Source organism: Emydura macquarii, unplaced genomic scaffold, assembly GCF_026122565.2.
Source record: "Emydura macquarii macquarii isolate MOO-44397 ecotype Brisbane River unplaced genomic scaffold, CSIRO-AGI_Emac_v2 contig_1390, whole genome shotgun sequence".
NCBI lineage: Eukaryota > Metazoa > Chordata > Testudines > Chelidae > Emydura > Emydura macquarii.
The window spans coordinates 9989831-10000000 of record NW_027131527.1 but is presented as its reverse complement, the minus strand read 5'-3'; the positions used below and the strand labels follow the sequence as shown (position 1 = coordinate 10000000).

The 10170-nt window shown below is 37.6% G+C and overlaps 1 long non-coding RNA gene across 1 annotated transcript in view; it reads right to left on the bottom strand.

Moving 5' to 3' along the window:
- Positions 1 to 4475, bottom strand: part of LOC137156045 (uncharacterized) — a 14990-nt gene extending 10515 nt beyond the window's left edge. The window contains exon 1 of the long non-coding RNA XR_010920656.1: positions 4317 to 4475. This is a non-coding gene — a long non-coding RNA (uncharacterized lncRNA). The remainder of the gene's footprint in view (positions 1 to 4316) is intronic.
- Positions 4476 to 10170: the final 5695 nt, after the last annotated feature.

The following is a 10170-nucleotide window of genomic DNA, read 5'->3' as shown; positions in this document are numbered from 1 at the left end:
TGTGTATGAAAGAAAAGCAGTATGTGATTAATGCATGGCCACTGTGACAACCACAGGGTTCACCTATGCAGTCTTCAAGCCCACAGAATAGCCAGTTATACACTAGACCTGATCTTCACCATGGATGCTGGCATCAGGACCATACTAAGTACCCCCTTAAATCCCCCCTAAATCATGGTCTAACCACCATCCGCTTCATATAGGGGTTGTAGCCTTCCTTCCTTCCTGTAAAAGATTGATTAACCAGCATGCTACACTGGCTACCATTCAAATCTGGGTCTACTTCAAGGTCCTTGTCCTGCTCTAAGAGAATTAGCTCCACCTATATCAGTGATGGTCTCTCTGCTCCTCTCTACACATGCCACCTTCATCAGGGACTCTAATTCAAAGAGTCAGAATTTGAACTCATGATGGACACATGCAGGGTGTGCTCAGTGGCATGTTTAAGGTTGTAAAAGCCACTTCCATCAGAAATCAGGCTGAGCCTAAATCTCTCTTCGCTTTACAGCAGATTGAAAGATGTACCTATTCAGGCAGACATTTCCTTTGACAACAATATCACAGATGTGCTACATAGCTCTCAGAAAAACCACTGTCCAGCATTGGATTTCTGTATCAAAAAATATAAAAGCTGGGGGAAGGAATATTTTCTAGAGGATAACTAATGCAATAACAGTGTGGTGGAGAATTCAGGCAGCACAGTGATTGGTGTTTTAGAAACGCATCTTGTAATAATAATGATAATTATGTTGTTAATATCCAGTCAAACTGGGTTTTGCACACTGAGTATTACCAAAAGATATTTCTAAGCCTCCAGTGGCAGAGAAAGTAAGAACTAACATGCTTTAATACCCAGACTTATTTCTGTCAGCAGAATGAAGATAAGTCTGTTATTGACATAATATTAAAGCTGTAATGAGTTCATTTACAGAAATTTGGACTCTGGCTAACAGGAATACCTGTGTTCTCTAACAATCACAGTCCAAAGACACCTCTGTTCATCTGGCATCACCTGCCTATGGAAGATGGAAGTAAACATATAAAATAAAACAAATATCCTTATAAAAGTTGTTATTCAGTCCCAGATTTCATGTGGGAATGGAGTGTCTACTCCTCCTATCTGAGTGTACTACTCAGTGCCCCACTAGCTGTGCTAAGTCTTAAGCATAGTGAAGCTCAATTTAGATGCCAGGAGTCTGCTTTGGGAAAAGGCCTCACTCAACTCATCAGGCTTACTTCTTCCATCTGAATGACACTAGGGGCAAAGAAATACATGCTGATCTCCTTTCTGACCACCTGATGAGAAAGAAGAAAGGAGAAATAAAGATAGGGGAAAGGAGATTTTTTTAAAGGGAAAGGAGAAATTGACAGGAATAGTGCTACCCAGGAATTGATTTTTCTGAAAGGCCTCAAAATCCTAATACTAGCCCTATATTTCAGATAGCTTCAATTATGAGGCACTGGATATAAGCAGAAAGCAGCTGAAAAGATAGATATTTGGAAACAATTCCTATAGCACAATGCAATGTCACTTTGTAATAAGTGGGTGCCATTAAAAACTCAAAACTTGTCACCACATGGTGATTATACAAGAAGAAATACTGTGACACTAAGTACAACTACCTAGGACACAGATTGTTGAATTTTCAGACACAACCAATTATAACATCTTATAAACTGTATCCCAAATCGTTTTACAGTGTCCTAGAATAGCTGTAAAGTTAAATAGTACTTCAGCTTTCTCACCTAAGCCCCCACCAAATCCTGTTCTTTTCTTTACAATGTCTTCACATTCTCTTTTTTTCTATCTTGACTGCCAAGATCCTATCTACATTCTGGTAATTTTCTGCCTCAGATACTGCTACCTGCAACTCCCTGGTTTCCTGCTCTCTCCATCCCTCCAATCCATTGAAAATGCTGTGAAAAAGATAGTTTTCCTAACTTGCTGTTTCCCTGACCTTTTTTCTCGTCTCTGTATCTCTAACACAGGCTTCCGCGCTTCTCCATAAAGCACAAACTCCTTCTCACTTTCAGGCAACCCACATAATCCTAATGTCGAACTTGCCATTCTTTCCTCCACCCTTGACTCCTTTCCCACTACAGAGTCTGTTCCACTAACACCCAATTTCTGCCTCTTCTGTTCCTATGCTCCTGAAACCCGAGAGAGTTCCACGACTACATGTATTTCCCCTCCTCTTCTCACACCTTCCTTCAAACAATTACTTTTCCATCATTGATTCATGCTCCAAACCCCAGTGCTTATGACTTTTGATCTCCTCCTTAAGCCCTTCCTGCCCCTCCAACCTCCTCAACTCTGTGCAAAATCTTATTGACCGTTTCAAGGGGAAGAGTGACAAGTTCTGTTATGTTCTCCCCGTCCTTCCCTTATTGTTTACACTCCCCCCTACCCTCATCACTTACATTGAGGTCTCTCACTTGCCTGCCTCCTCAAACCCTTCCAACTGCCCCTGGACTTTATTCCTTCATGTCTGCTGATCTTCTTTGTCCCCATTCCTATCCTCCCCTTGTATCTACTTCCTTAATCACTGTCTTCTGGATCTTCCTCCTCTAAGTACAACATGCTCGTCTCCCTCCATCCTTAAAACTCCATCTGCCACTCCAACTACCTTTCAGCTCCAAACTCAGTGAATACTGTGTTTACAGTTGTCACAGCTTGCTCTGTTCCAGCACCCAACCTTGACTCCTCCCTTTGTTTTCTTGTGCCTTCTTTCATACCACCCCTTATCCATAGAGAAGTCTGCTAAATAATACATGTCAAGCTCCCTCCTATTGTTCCTTCTGTTAGAAAACTCCTAACAACCTGTATGTTCCAAAAAGCATTTCAACTGTTATTCACTAGTCATTGTTTGTCTGAACTATATTGCACCTGCTAATGTCTTTAAACTGCAAGTCTCTGATGTAGGGATTCCATTTTTTTGGGAACTTTATTATTTGTAAAACACTGTGTACATTTAAGTTTCTATTTACATTTTATTGATCAGAAACAAGAGTGGAGCAAATGTGAATCAAATATCAAGAAAAAAAATCTTCAAGAAAATCCTTCTAAAGACCTATGTATGCTTATTTGTTTTATGGTAGCACCTAGACACCCCAACTAAGATCTGGTCCTTATTGAGCCGGACACTGTACAGACACATAAGAGACAAACGATAAGTCCTTCAGACCATGGACTAATAGGCAAGGCAGAAAAAGGGCAGTATTATATCTATTTAACAGATGAAGAACAGGACTAAGTGAGTACCCAAGGTCACATAGGAAGGCTGGTGCAGAGATAGGAACTGAACCCAGATAACTTGAGTCCCACACTACTACCTTTATACCACAAGACTATCTTTCCTCTCCCATAGAGGATGAGATTCTGATCTCAGAATTTGTAGGTGTGCCATGGCCAAGTAGAGCACCTATCTTGCTTTTATAAAACTTATTGCAGAGGGCAGGTGGAAAGATTCAAGAGCATAAAAATGCCTGTGTGTGTGTCCAGTCAAACTTGTGTGCCATGCAGATATTTGCAGACTCATCTATTCACTAGATGAAGCAAACAAAGATAATTCAGTTTACTGTTTTTTGTTGTTGTTTTTTTAATTCTTTGATAAAGGTTGAAACTATCTGGAAACATTTCTGTGTTTCTAGGCTTTATATAGTTATATATCAATAGGAAATGGAAGAGTTTGGCGGGACACAATTAACACAAGTTTCAAAACACTTATTCATATCTGACAGATCAGTAGTTTAGGATTATTTCTCCAAATTAGCTGGAGAAGGTTGTAAATTTCTGTTGCGAGAAAGTTTCTTCATTTTCTCTTTGTGGCTTCCCCTGAAAAGTTTTCAGTAATAGCTATATCATAGCTAAATAAAATACTATGGTACATTACAAAATAGTGGCAGGTGGAAAATAAAACTTTACAACTGGATAAAATGTATATAAGTAGTATTTGTAAATTGTTGAAAGGCATACATCATGTTTAGTAGTATTTGCAGAAAGCACTAGGAATTGAGGGGACTCTCTCTCACAAAGGCAGCAAGTTGTACATATATACCCCATGCCTGTATAATGCACTGCCTTGGGTGATCCTTAATCACCAATCTTTTCAGATTTTTCAGTTTATAGATTTATCAACTGCAAAATTCTGGATTACAAAAACTAGATTTTCAGAACATCCCGTTAACTCTTTAAATCTATGTATTTCTTGCTACATTTTTATTTCATTTAGAGAGAAGGTAAATTGAAACTTTTCAAAACCAATAATCTTTCTTACAAAACTTTAATTTTTTGAAACCAAGAATAAAAATCCTACCTCAGCAATCTCCTTGTGGCTTTTTGTATCACATGCTGTCTCCTATCAGCCAGCAAACTCCCAGAGCTGTGCTCTTAATCAAATATATGTTATAAATTAGTCTGATTTTTTTAATCTTTGCTTTTGTTCCTGAAAAAATAAACTGAGAAGACAAATGTAAAACAAAGAGCAGGTTACATAACATAAAACCCCTGCACCTTCAGCAAGAGGGGAATAGGTGAGTCAACTCCTCAGCTGGTATAAATCAGTGTAGCAACACTGACTCCAATACAACTCATTGATCTGCACCAGCTGAGTATCTGGCCCTTTCTGTATAATTTGGCAATCTGAAGATTAAGACCACATTCCTGCTTTCACTGAAAGCAATCAGAGTTTTGCCACTGACTGTACTGGGAAAACAGTCAAGCCCTCTGACATTTCACTATAGACAGTCTATACACAGACAGCTACAACTTCTAGGGCTACAACCACCAGAGCCACCTGTAATTCCTATGAAGACAAAAAGTCTGGACTATATCCAGTGTGTATCTCCTCTATTCAGAACAGGGTAGGCATGCCACCTGCTTACAACCATATATGCATAAAATAGAACGTACACACATAAAAATAAACTTTGTAAAGCACAATAAATATATATGTCCAAAGAATTTATGAATGCCACATTTTTCAAACACCTTGTCAGTAATACAGTAATATAAATATGGACGTTTCACACACACCCCTACACACACTACAGTCATATAGAGAATAGCTGGGTCCAAAAAGATGCAAAAAAAAAATCTAACAGCAGTAGTAAATGCAAAAGAATAATGGAAAAATAATAAAATAGTGAATGTATCAAATCTGCTTCTTGTGAAATCAGAGAGGAAAATTTAATTTACACTTCATTTAAGCTGTTTTTTTTTCTATGAAATCTTCCTAAATGATTAGAAACTTTGCCAACTTACATTCAATTGGTATCTTTCACACACATAAAACCACTTAATTCTGTTAACATAGTGGGATAGTAAAACCCTTTAAAATTATAACAATAACTACAACAAAGGCTGTACTTATTCCAGCCTTTGGGTTTCATTAGAAAGAGTTAAATCAAACATTTGCCATGAAAAACTTGATTAAATGAAAAATCTGAAATTCAAAATTCCTTCCTTTTTTCACTTAAGGCCCAATCCATCTCCCACTGACTTCTATGGGAGTTGGATTAGTCCCTTACTGAGCATGGGCAGAGAAAAGCCAGAGAGATGTGGATGTGATGGAGTGATTAATTTCACTGAGGCTCCAATTCAGCACTGAAGCAAGTTGAAAGTATTTTGTTGAATATGATTGAGCTGTTGAATCAGAACCTAAGCTGGAAGCATATGGAAGGGGAGGGGTTTACCTGGAGAAAGCTGACCTGCTCTTTGGCTGTCTCAGGCTGAGCCTGCAGAACAGAGCATAACAGCATCAGAGTGGGGGAGAGGATGGACAAGGGAGAAGTAAGAAGCAAAACACAGCAGCTTAGGTAGAAAGGGAACTCAAACTGTCCTCCCAAAATAATTCTGTTCTTTTGGGGGAGTGTTGAGCCATTTTTCTCCTAAAGTCTTTGTGTTTTCTTTCCCTTTGTGCTCTCAATGGACTAGTTGAAGACAGATTCCTTATTTCTGCTGCCTGAGGGGGGACCACTCTGAAGGGGGGGGGGGGGGAGGGAGAGAAAGAAGAAAAAGTCTTCAAACCAAACACTTGTTCTCAAAAGAGGAGGGGAGAGTTCTCATTCTTCTGGGCTCAGAATACAGGAAATGATTGCACATGTCCATGTGTGGAGGGGGCAAGGGAAGGAGATTCTTGTGCCATCCTCTTCTATTCTGTGTCACAATCTGGCCCAGAGTACATAATACACAGTATTTCATCCCCTTTCTGAGAGGAAGAAAAAAAGAGTCAAATCTAGTTATGCAACGTTTTCCATGAATTTAGTCATTTCTCAGGCATCTAGTATCTGTCTTACCCAATGCAGTAATAGCTGCATCAAAATCATGTCTTGTTATCCTGTTATACTGTATTGCCTTATTACTGTGAATTCCTGCAGTAGTACTAGTTTAACCACCTGACGTCCAAAAGAGTAATATATGCAAGGTATGAGTAGTCAAAGTGTGACTCTGTTCTGAAAAGCAACTATAAAAGTGGCTTAAATGGGTTCCCAGGTTTATGGCCTCTCAGTGACCAACAGATGAAATGATCTCAGTTTATAGGAAGGTTTTATTTTATTTTTCATATATCAGCAAACTCAGTCTAGAATCTACAAGTCAAGCAGTGTTCTTTCAGGCTTGTACATCATCTCTAGCAACCCTGACTCAGATGAAGAGCACTTGAGGTATACTCTCCAGCGTGCTTTAAAGATTTTGCACTTGGAATCTAGTAAATTCTCCTGATGATTCACAGACTGGAAAAGATCTTGGTTAGTCTCCCAAAGTTGTGTTGGCTCTGGGGTGCTAGCAGAAGTAACAGGGACTTTCCTCCCTCTCTCCATCAAGTAAGCCAGTATGATTTAGAATAAACAAAGGGAGAAGGTTGCATTATTAGAGCTTGACAAGCACTTCAAATTTTTTGGTGCACGGCTGGATTTTTAAATGAATTCATGTTGAGTGTATATGGACCCATTCTGTGTTTGCTTTTCATTGCTATTCTATTAATTACTGTTACGGTACCATTACAATACTGTACTATTCACTCACATGAATCCACTCAAGAAGCTTGAGCATGATCAAACTGGAAATTTGGCTCTTCAAAATTCCTATTGCTGTTTCTTAGCTACTTCAATCATTCAGGAAGGGAGCATGAACAAAATCAAATAATTTATGAACTGATCTTATATGATCTGTAGCCCAAAAATAGTTTGCTGAAAAAAAAATCAGAAATAATCTTCATTAATGGATATAGTCAAGAATTTTGCAATCTTGGTGAATTTTATTATACCTATAAATAATGCCTTTTCTGATCATAAACACTTCAAATTAATATATTCAGTATTCAAGACTATCTTGTGGTCAAGGCACTGGACCATGACTGTGGGTCCTGTGTGACAGTGGATAAATCTCTTAATTCCTCTGTGCTTCCATTCCCTATCTGTAAAATGGGAGTGATTACAATCTTTTTGCCCTCTTTTTGTCTTTCTTGTCTGTGTAGACTGTAAGCTCTTTGGGACAGGGACTATGTATCAGCACAGTATCTAGCACATTAGGATTACTGTAATCCAAACAAGAAATATAGTAATAATAATCACTTAGCATTGCATTTTAAAGAAATAAGAAAGCGAGAGATTGGAAATCCCAGACTAATAGTTATGAGTGCTAGGTGAAAACTGGGTATTATAGGGTAGATTTTTCAAAAGCACTTTTAGAGCACAAATCCCATTCGAAGTCAATGGGAACTTGTGCTCCTAAACCCCTTCTTCAATTCTGAAAATATAGCTGTACTTACAGAATTATTAAATAAGTTATATGAAATAATTGAAAGTTACATATATCTGAGCAGTATGTCATTGCATCATTGTTTATTAAGAAAGAATACAAGTGTAAAAAAATTATTGATCAGTCACTAAACTGTTCTTCATCTTCTTTAATCAAAAGAAAATTGTTCACTATATTTATAGACCTCCAGCAAAAAATTTGATATTTATGAGGCACAACAAAGAGTGTCTTTTTTTTATAACTAACTATAAAAAGTGTGATTAACAGATATTTTCCTATAGGGGAAATGACCTATTGTTAACCAACTAATCCAAAATGCTTGTTCAACTGTTGAAAAAAGATAGCTTCAGCAAAATGACTTTTTTGGTGAGGAAGCCACAATCCTAATTGGACTAAAACCAGCAGTCCTAAAATTCCAAATTAAATAAATGCTTTCTGCATGTTCACTGTAGCAGTAAATTACATAATACATTATAAATTACAGGTAAGAACAGTTTGCTTTTCAAGTGTGATATAAAGGGAACAATGATAAGGAATGTAATCAGCGTCTAGTTGTGCTTGCTTAGCAGAAGGGTAATGTTACAATGCAGGTAGAGGAATACAGTATCAGGATTCCTACAATCCCAAAGACTTACTTTTAAGGTCTGATATCATATTTGTTTTGGACGTTACATTATATTTCTAATATTTTTTTTGAGTGGCACTCTTCTGCTGCTGTCTTTTCATCAAGCCACCTAGTGTTGTACACAACTAACTGCAAACATCTCACACAACATTTTGTCACATCATTTCATCATGGAACATTTATTTCTCATTGTTTACTTCTCAGTTTTTTGTGCGCACGTGGTGTCAGGAAGTGTAGCTCAAAATCCCTGTAATAAGTAACACCAGAGTTGATATTTCCATTAAAAAGTGTTGAATGCCAACATATAACGTGGCAAAAACTTTGTAATGCAATGACTACATTCTTTTCATTGTAGGGGATCTCTCATTGAATTCTAAGCTTTTTTAAATTATTATTTATTTATTTAATCATCATGCCACCTCTGTTCATAACAATAAGTCATAATACAATAGAATGGAATTTTCAAAAACTTGAATGAGAAACTGTACACAGTTGCTAGGCAAAGTTGGTGAACTATGCTGAGTACTATAGCAGGAACATTAAAATATGTTGTGACATATTTCACTAGTTAGTGCTCTCTCTATTTTTCCTGAACCAGTTTTAAATTACAGGTTAAACAATTTTAAATTAGCAAAGTTTTAACAGTTCTTTTCTTTAATATAAACGGAATGTCTATAAACACAACTTCTATTAACACTGTAATAAGATATGCCCTTGCATTAAAAACCTACATGGCACCAGTATCAGAAGAGATAAGGAAGCTGTACTGGGTCTCTGACCCAAAACAGATTAGAATCCCAGACCCTTCCCAAGTTAATAAAGCATTACGCACCTTCATGCTATTATTAGCCCAATCTTTGGGATTAGTCAACTCTACCCCTGCTAGATACTGTGCTGACACATAGTCCCTGTCCCAAAGAGTCTTTTAAAATTTATACGCTATCAGTCTACACAGCATTTTAATGTTAGGAACATGAAGGAGAATTACTTAATACATTATAAGGTTAGGTTACTCATTTTTGCCATATGCACCATGTTCATTATATTTTTATTTGTATTACATAGGGATAATTGAAAAAAGTAGGGTTTGAGAAAGGATTTGAAGAAGAGAGAAGTTTTATGGTGTATGGCATCAAGGATACCCAAGTTACACAATATTGGGAGTTAGTACACACACTAACTCTACTCATTGAAAATAAGGCCCTATTCTGTGGACACTACTCACTTTTTAGCTAACCAACACTTGCACAGCTGTGAAATTGGGTCACCAGATCCTTTTCCTACTCTGGACTCTTTTTGTCTACAAAAACCACCTAGTCACCTGTAATGTTATATATAGAGAACCGTGACTACAGTAATAAAGAAGTTATACCCTTTATTTACAATTTGCAGTGTTAGACACATGCAAAGAAGACACTGAATGGATGTAAGGCAAGTGAAACGGGTCAGTGTTATGCATTTAAAGGGTAAGTGCAAAGACATTCAACAACTGATACCACAGCAAAATTACAGTCAAGACAAAATAGTAGATAAACAATATTCTGGGATTATAATACAAGAAAAGGGCATAGGCATGCACATGAGGGGGTGGACCACAGAGTGCATGTACTTACAGCAAAGAAAGGCTGCCTACATCTTCATGTTTGAGCTAGGAGTGCCCAACTGTTTGGGATGCAAGTGCCAATTGAACATGACTCAGTCTAACCTGTGTTCCTTCCTTCTTGTTCAGGTCAGATATCCTTATCTTGTTCCCTCTTGTTGGGTTGATTGGTGGCCTTTGGCCACA